Consider the following 17,857-nt stretch of genomic DNA (forward strand, 5'->3'; position numbering starts at 1 on the left):
GAAATGAAATCATACTCTCCAAAATGCAGAAGAGACAACATTTTCCTGGATAAAGAGAGAAATTTCACAATGAAACCACATCATAATATCACAACTATACATACTAGGCCAAAAGAAAAAAAAAGTAAATGGGGAAAGATCTATTTATGTAGCAAGGCAGCTCTGCCAGCTACTTCACAGAGAGAGCTTGAAATAAGAGACACTCTTCTTTCAGCTGATCCCAATTCCACGTGCACCTACTATATTAAACAACTTCTAGCACTAATGGTGACTCTGCTGTTTAAAGATAACCTGCTTTTCTATAATATGGACCCTAGTTACAAGTCAATGTCTTTATTTTGTGTTCAAGCAAAAAGCAACTATCTAATGAAGATTATCAGTAAGGGTAACTTAAAGGTCAAAAAGAGAGACAAGGGAAAAGGTATGACATGTAAAATAATGAGAGATGAAACAGCTGAAATAAGTACAGCCTTTACTGTAATGACACTGAAGATCAATAGATTCAGCTCCCCAATCAAAAGACACAGATTGGAAGAAATGATTTTAAAACTATGATACAACTATGCTGTTTACAAGAAAAAGGCACAAATAGTTTGAAAGTGAACATTCCACACAAACAGTAACCAAAAAAGAACAGGAATAGCTATGCTAATATCAGACAAACAGATTTTAAATGCAAAAACTGTTAGAAGAGACAAAGAAGGACACTACATATTAATAAAAGGGGCAATCCACTATGAAGAAATAACAATCACAATATTTATGCACCTAATTATGGGCCCTGAAATAACACAAGGTGAACACTGGCAAAACTGAAGGGAGCAATAGACATCTCTACAATAATAGTTGGAGACTACAATATATGACTCTCATTACTAGATAGAATATCTAGACAGAGAATCAATAAGGAAACAGAAAGTTTGAATAATATGAAAAATGAAGTAGACTAACAGACACATACAGAACACTGTACCCCCAAAACAGCAGGATATATATTCTTCTCAATTGCCATGAGATATTCCCCAGGATAGACCACATGTTGGTTCATGAAACAAGTCTCAGTAAATTTTAAAAGATTGAAATAATACAAAGCACTATCTCAGGCCATACGAAATGAAACTGAAAATAAATAATAGGCAGAGAACTGGAAAACTCACAAATATATGGAAGTTAAAAAACACACTCTTAAACAAAGGTTGTCAAAGAAGAAATTTCCAGAGAAATCAGTAAATATCTCAAGACGAATAAAAATCAGAACATAAAATATAAAAAGTTATGGCATGCAGTGAAGGCAGTGCTGAGAGGGAAATTTATAGCTGTAAATGCCTATATTAAAGAAGAAGAAAGAGCTAAGCCAAAGACCTAACTGTACACCTAGAGTAACCAGAAAAGAACAGCATACTAATCCCAAACCAAGCAGATGGGAAGACATAATAAAAATTGGGGCAAAAATAAAAGAAACTGAGAATAGAAAAATAATGGAATTAACAAAACCAAAAGTTGGATCTTGGTAAATATCAATAAAATTAACAAACTTTTAGTTAGACTGACAAAGAAAAAAGAGAGAGAAGATGCAAATAAATAAAATCAGAAAAGAGAGAGGGGCCATTACTACTGACCCCACAGAAATACAAAGAATCATAAGATGATATTGTAAGTAACAGTATGCCAACAAAATAGGACACTTAGATGGAATGGACAAATTCCTAGAAATGCACAAACAGCCTACACTGATTCTAGAAGAAAAAGAAGACCTCAACAGAGCAATTACAAGTAGAGAGTGATCCGTCATCAAAGGCCTACCAACAAAGAGAAGCCTAGGAACAGATGGCAATAGAAATAAATTCTACCAATCATTCCAAGAAGAAATAATAAAAATCCTGCCTAAACTCTTCCAAAAAATTGAAGAGGAAGAAAGACTACCTAACTCATTCTAAAAGACCAACATCAACCTAATACCAAAGTCAGATAAAGATACTACCAGAAAGTAAAATTACAGACCAACTTCTCTAATGAATAGAGATGCAAAAATCCTCAACAAAATACTAAACTGAATCTAACAGCACATTAAAAGACGTATATGCCGTGATCAAATGGGTTTTATCCCAGATATATAAGATTGGTTCAACATAAGAAAATTAATGAATGAAATACACCACATTAATCAAAGGGGAAAAACCAAGTGATCCTCTCCACTGATACAGAAAAGGCATTTAACAAAATGCAGCATCTATCTTGATAAAATACTTCAAAATTAGGAAAAGAAGGAAACCTCTTCAACAAGATAAAGGGCATATATGAAAAACCCACAGCTAGCATCATACTCAGTGGGGAAAGGTTGAAAGCTTTCCCTTTAAGATTGGGAACAAGACAAGGATGCCCAGTATCACCACTGTTATTCAACATTTTTGCTAGAAGTTCTAGCCAGAGCAGTTGGTCAAGAAAAAAATAAAAGATAAAAAGGCATCCATACTGGAAAGGAAGAAAGAAAACTTTCACTATTTACAGATGACACATATGGGAAATCCTGAAAATTCAACAACAGAGACACAATAGTTAATAAATTAGTTCAGCAGAGTGGTTGGATTCAAGGTCAACACAGAAAAATCAGTAGTTCCTACACACTATCAACCAGCAATCTGAGGAGGAAATCAAGAAAATCATTCAATTTACAATACCAACTAATAGAATCAAATATCTAGGATTAAATTTAACCAAGGATTTAAAGGGCTCATATACAGAAAACTACAAAACATTTCTAAAAGAAATCAAAGAAAACATACTTAAAAGGAAGGACATTTCATGCTCATGGATTGGAAGACTAAAGATAATTGATGTCAGTTCTACCCAAATTTGTTTACAGTTTCAAAACAATCTCAAACAAATTCCAACAGCCTACTTTTCAGAAATGGAAAAGCCAATTATCAAATTTCTTTGGAATGGTAAGGGATCCCAAATAGCTAAAAACATCTTGAAAAAAAATGAAGTTGGAGGACTCGACTTTTTTCATTTCCTGACTTTAACGCATATTTCCAAACTACAATGGTCAAAACACCATGTTACTACCATAAAGATAGGTATATTGACAAATGGAATTGAATTGAGAGTTCAGAAATAGATCCTAACATCTGTGGCCAATTGATACCTGACAAGGCTGCTTAGTCCAGTCCCCTGGGAAAGAATTGTCTCTTCAACAATTGGTGCTAGGAGAACTAGATATCTAAAAGTAAATGAATGAAAGAAGACCCCTACCTCACACCATATACAAAAATTAACTTAAAATGGATCAAAATCCTAAATATAAGAAAGGATTATAAAACACCTAGTAGAAAATGTAGGGAAGCATCATCAAGTTCTTGCGGTAGGCAATGATCCCTTAAACTTTACAGCAAAAACACAAGCAATGAAAGAAAAAAAAATAGATACATGGGACTTCCTCAAAATTAAAAGCCTTTGTGAATCAAAGGACTTTGTCAAGAAAGTGAAAAGACAACCTACTCAATGGGAAAAAAATATTTGGAAAACACATATCCAGTAAGGGTTTACTACCCAGAGTATATAAAGAGATCCTATAACTCAACAATAAAAAGACAAAATTTTTGCCAATAAAAATTATGACCAAGCCAATGATCTCCAAAAGAATATGTTTGGCCATGGTACAATTGGCAACACACTTTTTAAGCATTTTCGACAAACACACTTGAAGTTATCACTCATAAACAAAGAAATGCACTCCATTTAACATTGTTACATATACAGACGAGTCCAAACTGTCAACTTTGAACATATGGCACCTGGAAGACAGCAGAATTAACTAAAATAAAATTACCCCCAAAAGACTAGCAGAAAAAACTCTACAAATATCAACTGAAGAACATCTCCTTGTCGTGAAATAACAATATCTCGAAAGCAATAAGCCATTAGTGATACTGCAGCAAGGCGAAGTGTAGGTATCATGTTTTGATCAAAGCTACCAGGACACCAAAGAGGCAAGGAGACAGACCTGCAAACAATAGACTCTATAAACAGCATCAAATCAGGGAAAGGCTTCAGAAGCACATAGTTTTGAAAGGATTAATTGCAGAAGCCTATATCGCTCCTTCTGGGATTAATGCCCATAAAGATAGCAACACCATCATCAGTGTCATCTTCCAAACAAAGGACCACAGTATAGAGAGAACAATGTTAATTATTGTCAAAATCACTTGTGCACTCAGCAATTTCAATAGGAACAATCAGTTTAAGTGGCAGTGGCAACTTCTCAACATAAAACACACTTGCTGCAATACAAACTAGATTTAAAGAGAGGTGAGCAACCACATCAGTTGTTTAATCTAGTTATATTTGAGCTAAAGTGGTTCACATTTTTAGAATGAACGAATCAAAGGCGTAATTGTTTTTGTCATCTGCACAGCAATTTTACTCCTGAATGCATTGTTTTAGGCAGGAATTAATAAAAATTGCATGCGCTTCAGGTGCTGGGTAGATCGCCCTTTTCCACGGAGCCCAGCCTGGAGCTGTGAATGCTTCTTTTCTTATTATCAGTTAATAATTCTCTCTCATTGAGGCAAATTAGGAACTTGACTGTGTTAGAGAGTCCAGAACACTGCTAGAGGCAAAAGGGGGCTAAATGGCAGAAATTCCTCTCTGAGCAAGATGCATGAAGCACGACATTGTGTCCACCACAAAAGCCGCTCTGTATTTTTGATCCTTTCTAATTTAATTAGTCCAAGAGGTAGCGCATTAATTTGCCAAGAATTCTTCTGATGCGAAAGCAGCCCTTATTGCAATGAAGGGAAAAAATAACCTGTGTGCTACAGTGGCATGCCAGTAATGAAAGGGGGTTATTTTTGTGTTACAAATGGCATTGCAGGGTTACAAGAGACCTTTCAACCTTTTTATCTCTGGTTAGGTCATATGTAACACAGTGCAACACAAAGCACTAATTAACCAGTTCTGGTCCAGAAATCTTTTAGAACACTTGAGAGAGTTATACAGTTAGAACCCAAGTCAAATGCATCGCTTTGTTTGCTTTTAAAAACAGAGAGCATCTTCTGGTGTATATATTTAAAAGAGAACAAAAATTCATCAATCGGCAGTTCAGTTACTCTATGAACTCCGCACACTAGACATTTATTCTGGTCTTTGTTTCTTTCAGTCTAATGATATTCTTTATGTGGGCAAGCTGGAGCCTTGAAGTCCCTCAGAACATCTCTTGGCTCTTTATGCTGTATTTATTTGGTAAATTGTCTCCATGTTAATCTCCTTCATCAAATACTTGGAGTCAGTTTTTAAAAACTTTGATCAGATCTACCACCACTACCATTGCCATGTGCTTCTGATATGCGCTCACACACTCAAAAGGGTCATTTGCTCATTAAAGAACGAGAAACATGCATCCCACCATGCTAACTCCGCCCTAATACTTTGAACTGTTAATTAAGCCTATGTAATCATGTCTCCTGTTTGCAGAACTATTTCTTTTCTACAAATTACAAGATCCCATTTAAGGACTTTCAACACCCCTGCAGCTTTCCCTTGCCACTTTCCTACTCTGCTGCCTGAACCGGGCTGGGTAAAAATACTCACACCTAGAAAATAACTCAATACACCTGAGAACATTCTATTTCATTCTCCTGTGTGAAAACTAGTGGAAGACAATGGCTTTGAAGGAAGACACAGATATTTCACTCTCTCCCTACTGCTGACTAGGAATCAGTGATGAAGGAGTATGGCATTTACAGTGGTTTTGGCCATGCATAATGGATACCCAGAGGCAATACAAGTGGTCTGTTTATGGCATAGCGCAAGATTTAGTAGCCAAACTGAGAGTGATATTAGCGTCGTCAAGAAGCAGGGCAGGATAGATCCTAGGTACAAGGGAGGGACCTGGGGGAGCAGGCAGGGGACAGACAAAAGAGGAAGGGCATGGAGAGAAGGGGGCTTTTATTTTTTTAAAGCAACTGGGCAAGAGAGAGAGAAGAAAATTTCGAGAAAAGAAAAAACAGTAACTGGGCCTTAATTGCAAAGGAGGAGTAGGGGTTGGAGGGAGGACTGAATTAGAAGAATCACTTAATCCAGAAACATTTTCTCAGGGCCAAGAGTAAGAAATAATTCAGTTTCATAAAACAGAGAAGATTGTCCTTTCAAATGTATGTGTGTGTGTGTGTGTGTGTGTGTTTAGATAACAAGCTTCCAAATATTTTGACTCCAACCTAGAAATACTTTTCATATTTATAACATGCAATTTTTAAAACCCTTAAAATAATTAATTTTTGTTCTAAACTAAAAAAGTCTTTATCTTTTATATATTAGTAGATTTTGTTTTAAAATCAGTAGCTACTTGAATAATAAAATGACAATTTTCTTACACCAGTTAAAAGTTCATATATATTGTTCATATCACTACATATGAACTAGATAACTCAGCTGTTAAGCTGTTCTGAGTTTTTCCAGGTTGTCAAAAAGATTCAAAAAAAATAAAAAGATTTTTTAAAAAACATGGTAAATACTTCTGGAAAATAACAAATTAAAATGAAAAACAGATGACACATTTATTCAGCTTTTGGCTTCTGTAACATCAAACAGCACATTTTCTTCAAATGGTTTCATCAGTGGACCAGTAACCTCTTAAATTTATTGACTCAAACATGTCACTTATATGATGATTGGAGGTTTATAAAACATTCTCTACTTTTTTCATCTGTCAACCTTACATATTTCTCACAATAGATTGAAAGGTAGCACCTATTCCCATGCTTCCCCTACAGATAAATTTAATGTTTCCAACTAAAACGAAGATACAAGATATTGATAATGGATTTGATTTGCATGAAAGATACTTTTGAATTAGGAGTTCATTGTTTTTATTAAGTGTTTTTAGAAAGATTGATAGTTGCAATCTAAATACTACTTATAGAAAGACAAAAAAAGCTGCCTAAGTTTTTACCAGAGTGATATGCAGTCATGCAAACTTATTCAAAGTAGGAGACAGATGAAAAGCAAATGATAGGCATATCCAAATTTTAAAGGAAAAAAGCAAAACCACTATTTGAGTTAATGCTTAATAAATAGTAAGAAACTACTTGCTGTGATTTGATAAAAGAATTTATCTTTTTATCTGAATTCCAGGTACCTTTATAATTTCAGAGCACACACAGCAGATGGAAACTATTTAGTTTGTTTTTAAAAATGGAAGGGGCGAGAAGTTAAACCACGTTTACATCTTTGTAAATAGTCCCTTCGTTAGGGAAGTGGGCTTGGCTCACTGGTTAGGGCGTCCGTCTACCACATGGGAGGTCCGCGGTTCAAACCCCGGGCCTCCTTGACCCGTGTGGAGCTGGCCCACGCGCAGCGCTGATGCGCGCAAGGAGTGCCCTGCTACGCAGGAGTGTCCCCCGCATAGGGGAGCCACATGCACAAGGAGTGCACCCCGTAAAGAGAGCCGCCCAGCGTGAAAGAAAGTTCAGCCTGCCCAGGAATGGCACCGCCCACATGGAGCTGACAACAAGATGACGCAACAAAAAGAAATACAGATTCCGGTGCCGCTGACAACAACAGAAGCATAGAAAAGAAGAACATGTGGCAAATAGACACAGAGAACAGACAACCGGGGGGGTGGGGAGAAGGGGAGAGAAATAAATAAATAATAATTTAAAAAATAGTCCCTTCATTAAATAACCCTGGAATGGGATGCACCAGGGCGAACAGCAGTAGCCATCATGGTCATGACATCTTAAGGCCTGAAGAAGCAAGAAGAGGGATGGGTTACCAGGATCCCAAGAGTAGCTATTGCAGGACACCACTCAATAGGAGCTGTGGCCTGCAGTAGAGAGTCACAGCAAACCCACGGCCACGCACTAGGAAGGTGGTGGGGGAATACCCTGGCCCCACTCTCCTCCCACCACTCTACCGCTGTTGTCAGTCTTCGGCAGACACCAACCAGATTGGACTTGGCCTCCCCACCTCAGAAGGAAGTGGTCTGGAAGGGCAGACCTAAGACACCCAGCACAGGTGACTTTTAATATTTATTGGTAGAAAGGAAATATTTCTTAACTTTGATGCAACATGTTGATGATTTTCCTGGAAGAAAAACCTGATGCCTTTCTCAGAAAGAATATTTAATGATATGCAGTACACATATATATGTATACCTATACGCACATACACACACTGAATTGTTTTTAAAAGAAAAATGCACGTCGCAAGTCAAATTAAAGAATATAAAATATACAAAAGTATGACAGAGTAATAATTTTTATGCATAACTTCAAAACTCTGCTGCCAGCCTCTGTTTCTTTGTTAGCAAGAAATATAATCTATCCAGTTAAGGTATTTTTAACGTGTAAGGATCAATAAGAGAATGAAGAGAAATAGGAAAATTTAAACAAAAAAAAGATAGATGACCAAGAGATAAATGAGTTAAAGCATGCCTCTTTTCATTTTCCTTTTCTCCCTTGTAATGTAGCCCTAAAATGCTTGTGAATTCCTAAAAGCAGGAATTTGAGATCCCCTGAAATCTCATGTTCTCTAAACCATTGGAGAGACAAAGCCTTGGTCTTCTGACACATCTTTATTTCCTGTGCTACTTCCTAAGCAAGGCTGAAGCCAACTAGAAATATAGAAATACCATTTCACCAGTCAGTGGGGGTGCGGGACACTGAAAACTTATTTCCACAAGTGAATCTATCTCAATCGAGTTTTCGGTCCTGTACCCCACTACCCACCCCCTTCATCTCTCGTGTGGATCAGTGAGGCTCATTTCAAGACCTGAGGGTTCCCAGGCCATGGGCTTCCAGAGTCAATCTTTCTATATGCAACCTCAGGGCCAGGCTAGATGAATAACCTTCCTCACTTTCCTGACCCTGACCGGTATACCCTACACCCCAGCAACACAAGGTGCGTACAGAAGCTGGTTACAAGCACAGCTAACACATCCAAACTATTTATCCTCTGTTCTGTCGTATTGAATACCACCTTAAATTCATCTTTCTTCCTTTTCTCCTTCCTCCCTTTTAACATTCAGTTCATTTCACCAACAGTTATTAAGCACCAATATGCTAGCCAACTGTGCAAGAATTAAGGATACAAAATAATGAATGAAGATTCCTGATCTGGAGAAGCACACAGTATAAAGAAAGAGAAAGACTCGTTATCACACTGTGCTTTCTGAAATCCCAGTAACACAACATAGCGTTTCTGGTACATACATAAGTACCATAGTATGCATATATATATATAAAAAAAACACATACACGCATAATTGGAAATCTCTCCAATCCCTTGGGGAAAGAGCCTCCCCCACTTACACTCTTCTCCTAGTATTCATTCTTATCTTTGCTTCTGATCTGGTACTAAATTTCAGCAAGTTTAAAAAATTGAACATTTGCAAGGTTGCTGAAGCCCGCTCAGAGTGATAAAGATGTAAGCTTGTTCCTGGATGAGTATTAACAGAGCTAGAAGTTGCTAATCAGCTCTGGAAGAGATGGAAGAAAGTCAGTAAAGGGCAGCTATTTGGAGAGGACATGACAAGGATGGGGAAGAAACAAAATACCAAGATTACCTTCCAAAATTTCTTCTTTCCAATTTTTATTTCCCAAGAACCAATCCTTTAGGAACAGACATTAAATATAATCTTTCTTACTAAATTTTCTAAGGTCAAACAATATGTGAGAAACCCTTTCTTTGTGGAGTCACTGCTATAGAGGTATCTGCCTTAGGACAGAACATATATTCGAACTCCAGAGCTGTTAGAATCATCCAGAAGCCTTAAAAAATGCCTGGACCAATCAAACTAGAATCTCTGCAGGTGGGCCCCAAGTACCAGTATGGTTTAAAACTGCCCCTTGATACTAATGTGCAGTCATGATTGATATGTAATACTAGACATATGATTATTAGTTGCGCTCCTATCATCTCTAGTAATGGGAAACTATTCTAAACAGTATTTGTTCTTGATTGTATCATTTTCAAGAATTTATTATAAAAATACATAATACAGCTTCAAGTCCTTTAGAAATAGAGGTAGATGTTTAGTTTTTAAATGGCATCTATTAATGAATAAAATAATTATTTAAGTATAGAAGAATATTTCATGCTTAATAATATAATGAGCTTCATAGTAAAATAGCAAAATTGTGGTACTATCAATCTTTAACTTGATGGAGTTTAGCACAGAAAAATGACACAAACTTTTTATTCAACCTTCCCGCCTTCCACCCACATCAATTTTTTCCTCCTCTATCCTATATCCAGAAACTATTGTTTAGAATTTGGGTGTTTTAGCAAATGCAATACAATCGATTTTGTAAAAATTCTACTTAAAAGAACTACAAATTCTCTTTCATGTTAATATTCAATAATTTTATAAATATTTCTATTTATGAGTACATTTTAGTAAGTCGTACAGGTCACAGTTCTCAAATGCATTCACATAACTTAAGAAGCACTCCTTAGACTAGGCTTCCACTATGGGTACTATAGCTACTGAAATTAGGAAGGACTTAGTCTTCAGAAATATGCGTAAAAGGTATAGAAACCCAGATTAGCTCTGGCATATAAAGTACCCAAAATGTTCTTGTTAACTGGGCAACATGTTTTCTAAAGGTGCAGAATCCACTTTGTTTCTATCACTTGTCAGAGTTATGCATAAATAATGTACAAACAAACAAACTGTGCCAGTATAAAATGTAATATTTGTTTATGAGACACTTCCCAATTCTGACAGTAGCCCTCTGTTAACAATATTTAGGCCATAACTATATTGGCCAAATTTTACACACACAAAAAAAGTCATAAGCTTTGGGTAATGTTAAATAGCTTCAAAACTTCCCCTGTATCTAGTTTCTAATCTCAGGTAAAATGAGGCAGAGCTATCTATCACAATAATCAGAAAGTCACAATAAAATCAAAGTAAGAAGAATAAACTAAGAACTTATTTTCTAGAAAACTACCATTCTCTTAATTCTGGATTTTTTCTAGACTTTGAGATTTTGTGAACCAGTAAAACATCCCCAAATATGTTAGGAAGTAAAGTAGGATTGCCTTTTTTTTTTGCTTGGTAAAGACATTAAAAAGGAGCAATAAAACTACATCCACTACTATCATTACATCTTTAAATCATAAAAGAAAGGATATGTATACCCCCAAAAGTGGACAGTACAGAATCTCTCATAAAGGATGATTTTTAAAAGAATACAATTACTAAAATTTTTTTTTCATTGATTATTCTCATTTCACTGTAGTCCAGTGAAAATGTCACCACAGATCAGCCTGAGTCCATTGGTTAATCTTTGAGAACCACAGCTCTGAGAATGTACATTTAGTCTTCTGCCAAGTCCAAGAAAAAAAAAATCTTACTGACATCTGGGCAGAGCTGCCCTTCCAGCACATTTAAACAGCAACCAGTATATTCGTGATGAATCAGAAAGGAGTTTTTCTCCAACCTATTTAGAATTCAAAGTTTTGCCAGAGCTTACAATAGCGTTGTCAAGATTTGAAGGTTGCTTTCTTCAAAGATCACAACCTATGTAATGCCAGGATATTTTTGTTTGTTGTGTTTTAAATAAAATTCAGGCAGCAAACCTAAACGCAGTATCTGATCCCTAAGAACCCATGGCCTGCCAGACTTATAAGCTTGGATTTTTCCATACTATAAGTGATTTGATATATTTAACTAAAGCATGGCAAGATTCCTTTAAAAGAGCATTTATTGCATGATATTTAGGACAATGGGAATAAAACCTTTGTTCTTGTTCATGTTCTATAACCCATAATACTGTGCACCTCTAATCTGCCATGCCTGAGGGAAACTTACTACCGCATGGCTAATACATACTTCCAAAACTGGAAAGCATGTCTGGAGAATCACCTGATGATTTGTTTTCTATCTGCACAATGACATTCAGGTTGTTTATTCTAACATAAATTCTTAATTTCAAAATTCTGAAAAGCAGGGGTATGATTCAACTTAAAGCACTGAAAATATCCTACAAATAAGGATACTCTGTATTTGAAATAGATTTTAAGTTAATTGTAAATGGTTTAACTTTTCTTTTTTGCATTTTTTTCTGATATCCAGAACACATCAAAAACTGATAAATGAATCAAAATTAAACTTGGGCAATTTAAAATTTCTCATCCAAAATTATAAATCAAAATCTTTATAGTAGGTACTTTATCTGGAAAAGAGGGAAGTCCAGTTTTACCAATTCACAGTAAAAAGAACCCTCTCTGGTATACAGACTAAGCAGAAAGCAAGCCATTCAGCATCAATGGGCCCTCATCAAATAGAACCTAAGAAGAATCATTTCAACATTAGTACTTATTTTTAACTACTCCCTTCTCCCTTTTTCTTCTTTCTCAGTTTAACTCCTGATATTCATCCCTTACTTCTGTGATTGGCTAAAATACAAGTTCAACCTTCCTAGTTTTAAAATGATTATTTAATACTGATTAATGCAGTATCCTTAAACACATTGTTTTCCATATTTCACAATTAAGATTTTATTTTGAGAAACTTTAATTAATATTATCACACAATGTATTAAGAATAGACATGTATATTCAACTTAAAGAAGAAATTACTCCTAGTCCTGAAAGACTTGATTGTGTTTGTACTGACTGTACATACAAAAGTGAGTTGGTCAGCCACTGAAGCATTAGAAAAAAGTCATAGTGGCACATATTGACAGTACCTAGCCAGTTCTATCCATAAGAGGCAAATGCTTAGGCAAAAAACTTTGAATATTCTATTCCTATTAGGGAGGTAAGCAAAATGACAGAGTGAGACATATTACAGATTGCTCCCTCCACCAGAAAAATGAATGAGCTGGAAGAGGAGATTGGAATTTGCTAAATAGTAATAGTAATAGTAACCCTAGAACCAGGCTGGACATTTACAACAATCACTGGAGTGTTAGACAAAGGGAGAGGATGCCAAGAGCTCACTTATTATACGTGAAAGTATCAACAAGCCCTAATGTTTTGGCCCACTGCAGCAGCTGTGAAATGGCAGTTGCAGAAAGTGGCTCAATAGCAGCCAGCTGGGGTCAAGATGGGCAGAGGAAATTTTTCCTCCAAAATTTGGGGTTGAAGGTTGATGTCAGTTTCAGGGACTCCTGAGAGACCACAGAAATGATAATCCCAGTTTCAACCCTCTGGGAAGCAGTGGCTTTCAGCTTCCCACCAGCATCCACTGAGGACATAAAGAACCAATGCACCTTCTTTGGTTGTTGTTGTTATTGTTTTTTCCTTCTGTGTGTGGGAATTTCTTGACCAGACAGATCCCTGAGGACACAGTATAGATACTGGCCTTGGTTTCAGCTCTCTGTGCAGAAGCAGCTTTCAGCATCCAATCAACATCCACTGTGATGTAGCCAGTGCACCTTTTTTCCACTGTTTTTCTTTTCTTGTGTGTGTGGGTATTTCTCAGTCTGGCTAATCCTTGAGAAACCAGCATGAAACCTAGCCTTGGTTTTGGCCTTCTGGGTAGCAGCTACTTCTGGCCTCACAACAGCCTCTACCAGGACATAAAGAGCCAGTGATTCTATTTTTTCACTTGCCTTCTTTGCTTTAGGGGTAGGTGTTGCTTGCTCTTGTGGATCCCTGAAGGACCAGTGCAGACACTGGCCCCAGTTTCAGCTGGACAGCAACAATTTCTAGCTTCCTATCAGCATCTACCAAGAAGCTTGGAGAGGCAGTACACCTTTTTTATTCCTTTGAGGCTGTTTTTTTGTTGTTGTTTATTAGTATTTCTTTTTCTTTTTCTTACTCTTTCTTTCCTTATCTTTTTAAACTTTTTTTTTTCTTGTTCTTGGTCTTGTGAACTGAGGAGTGGGAGAACTAGATTTTTAGAGTTACCAAAACATGATATATGGAATGTCTAGTTCTTAACAACAACAAAAAATACAAAAAATACAAGAAGACAGGAAAGTATGGTCCATTCACAAGGGGGCAGGGGGGAAGGAATTTGGCAAAAACTATTCCAGAGAAAGCTCAGTCTCTGAATTACTAATCAAAGTCTTAGAATGACTCTCTTAAATAAGATCAATGAACTCAAGGAAAACATGTACAAAGAACTAAAGGATATCAGGAAAACAATATATGAACAAAATGAGACCCTCAATAATGAGATAGGAATAATAAAGAAGAACCAAACAGAAATTCTGGATCTGTAAAGTACAATAACGGGGTGGGGGGGGGGGAACTCAATGAAGGGGTTCAGAAGCAGATTGGAAGAGTCAGAAAAAAGGATCAGAGAACTTGATGATAAGACTATTGAAATTCACTAGTGTGAGAAGTAGAAAGAAAAAAACAATGGAACAGAAATGAATAGAGCCTGAAGAAATTTTGAAATACCATCAAGCATAGCAATATATGCATCATAGAGGTCCCAGGAGAAGAAAGAGATAAAGGTGCAGAAAAGCATTCAAAGAAATAATGACTGAAAATTTCCCAAATCTGATGAAAGATATAAATATAAATATCCAGGAGGCTCAAAGAATGCCAAGCAGGATGAACCCAAAGAAATACACACCAGGACACATTATAATTAAACTGTTCAATGCCAAACACAAAGAATCTTGAATACAGCAATAGAGAAACAATGCATCACATACATGGGATTCTTAATAAGACCAAGATCCGATTTCTCAATAAAAGCTATGGAGCAAGAAAACAGTGAGCTAACATATTTAAATTGCAGAAAGAAAAAATATGTAATCCAAGAATAAAATATCCAACAAAGCTCTTCTTCAAAAATTAGGGCGAAACTAAGACATTTCAATAAATAGAAGCTGAGTGAGTTCATTACCACTAGACTTGCCTTATAAGAAATGCAAAAGGGAGTCTTTCATATCGAAAGGAAAGGACACTAGATATTAACTCAAACCTGTATGAATAAATAAAGACCTCCTATATAGGTAAATCTGTCAGTATTCTTGCATTTTTCATTTGTAATGGTGTCTTATACGTCTTACTATTTTAAAATTCAAATGCCCAAACACTTGCTACTGAGCACAAAGTTCATATACATTCAACCTGAGACAAGAATATAAAGGGGTGGAATGGTTGGATATAAGAACAGAGTATGTATAGGATATTGAAGTTAAATTGTTATCAATATAAATTAAGTTATAATATTTTTAGGATGCTGAATTACTCCATAGTAATTATTTTTAAAATCTTAAAAATGTACACAAAGGTCCTCAGAAGTGATTAAAAATGGCTCAATATAGCAGATCATCTAGACAAAAAGGAAATCAGTAATGGAGGAAAAAAGGTAAAAAGAAGGTATCAAACTTGTAGGAAAAATTTAGCAAAATGGCAGAAGTAATTCTTGCCTTATCAATAGTTACCTTAAATGTAAATTAATTAATTGTCTCATTTAAAAAGGCAGAGATTGGCAGAATGGATAAGGAAGAATGAAACAATTGCATGCTATTTACAAGGGACTCATATTAAATCCAAAGACACAAATAGGTTGAAAGCAAAAGGATGAGGAAATCATAATAAAAAAAAGAGAGGGGATGGTTCGTTATACCAATATCAGACAAAATAAACTTTAAGTCAAAAACTGTTAAACAAAGAAGGACGCTATATAGCAATAAAAGAGTCAATAACACAATGGAATGAACCCATTTGGGAGATGGGATAGATCAACCTAGATCTTTGTACACTTCTGTTAATAAACTAGATGCTCATATAAGGCTGTGCGAAGTATATCAGGCTTGTCTGTGAGTTATATTTTTCACTCTAAATTAAGAAGGTGGTATTCTGACTCTCCTCATTGATCATCTTGAACAATGGATTTTGCTTTTACTGTGTAACTGAAATCAGGCTTCTGAGATGACAGGCTGAGGATCATACTGCACTGTGTTCAATTCACCAAGAGCTCACTGTTGTTGAGGCATCTTGAGGAAAGACAGCATTATCAATCATGGGCATTATTTTTTCCACTTTGAAACTTTTACTGATATGAAGTTTTAACCTAACTTTACAAAGATAGAGAAGTAAAGCTCTACTCTTTCTTCTGCTAAAGCCCCTTGACAAATGTTGTGTTTTCTTGGATAAGTCATGCTTGGGTCAGCATTACATTTTAATATGCATGTTCAACATCTTGCCTAGAATAGAGTTGATCTTCAATAAATTGTCTGTTTTTGAAAAGGAAATTGCTAGCTTTCAACAACAATGACTAAATGATACTGCATTTCACCAGCCATAACATATATCTGAAAGAAGTGAGCCTTTTGGACCATATCAAACTTGCCTGTGTCTAAGCAGTTTTAGACTTAATTTAAAATATTGGTTTTTGGAAAAAAATGCAAACAGTGTAGGCTAGAAGGAGTTAGGTAGAAACCCCTATCCTCTACAGTTGTTGGCACAAGTAAGGAAAGTTGTAACTAAGAACCACTCATGCAGGAAAAAGATTTTAACTAATGGAGAGAACTTTCTGGAAACATGTACTTCTTCATAGCCAAAGTCAGAGGGGACTGTGTAAAACTTCTATATCTAAATCATTCATGGGTGTTCACAGGTATAAGGTTTGAATCATAGTCCCCATGTGCTATGAATGAACCCATTTGCAGATAGGACCTTTGAAGATTCCATTAGTTATTAGTAAGGGTGAGGCCAAATGGAATGAGGGTAAGCTTTAATTCAGTATGATTGGAGTCCTTATAAGCAGAGGAAATTTGGACACTGTCAGCAGTAAAAGATAGAAGGTAACAGATGGCCATGTGATGGAGGCAAAGACTGAGTTATGGATTGCTGGCTAGCCACTACCAGAATGCTACAGACTTCAGAGAAATTATATCTTACCAACACCTGGAATTTGGACTTCTAGCCTCCAAAACTGTGAGGCAGTAAATTCCTGTTGTTCAAACCAAACAGTCTGCAGTATTTGTTATAATAGACCACAAACAAAGACTATAGGCAATAAGCATTTTACAGAACACAATAGCAGAGGGTGTTCACCTCCAACATTTTCAGTAATGTAGAAGTCTGTATATTTCAGAACAGAAATGTAACATCTAGCATGATAGGCATACAACAGAAATCCCTGTATTTGAATTACTGTTCTTAGAACAACTGTGACCAAAAGACTCAGAACTCTCTGCACTGAGTATTGCTACTCAGATCCAGGCTGCAAATTGGGTCAAAACTGATGGATATAGATCATCTAATCAAGTTTGATCAATGATAGGACAGCACTTGGAAGCAGATGAAGCAAATACCAAGATGATGAACAAAGAAGAGTACCTGTTCTAGACCTACATACTGCTCCACTCACTACCAAGAAATTCACCAGTACCCTATGCAGGAAGAATTAGCTGTATGATATTCACTATAGCTATTATATAACTGTATATGAAGTTACTTAGATTTACCTGTATATGTATATAAATATTTGTACCTGTTAGTTAATAGATTACAATTTATTCCCAGTTTGAGGTGAGCTTTCTTCAAGTTAACAGCAAACAAGTAAACACAGAAATAAATTTAAAATGTCGATAAGTGCCATGAGATATGAAAACAGAGTATTTTAAAAGAGAACAACAGAGGGAAGACTGGAGACTATTTTAGATTGAGTGGTCAGGAAAGACCTGGGAAGTGATATTTAGTTTGAGCTCTATGGGAGATAAGAGGGATAATGGGGATTAAAAAGTTTCTAGGCAGGAAAGAAGTATGAAAGACCTAAAGCATTGCCAAGGGAATTGATAGATAATAAGGGTAAGCTAAGTATAGTCATTGATGAGGAGAAAGAGTGAATCTAGTCAAGTATCAGATCACCAAAGGCCTTACAGAACATGGCAAGGGGCTTGGATTTTATTCTCTGGATGTTGGAAACCACTTAAAG

Source organism: Dasypus novemcinctus, chromosome 7, assembly GCF_030445035.2.
Source record: "Dasypus novemcinctus isolate mDasNov1 chromosome 7, mDasNov1.1.hap2, whole genome shotgun sequence".
Classification (NCBI taxonomy): domain Eukaryota; kingdom Metazoa; phylum Chordata; class Mammalia; order Cingulata; family Dasypodidae; genus Dasypus; species Dasypus novemcinctus.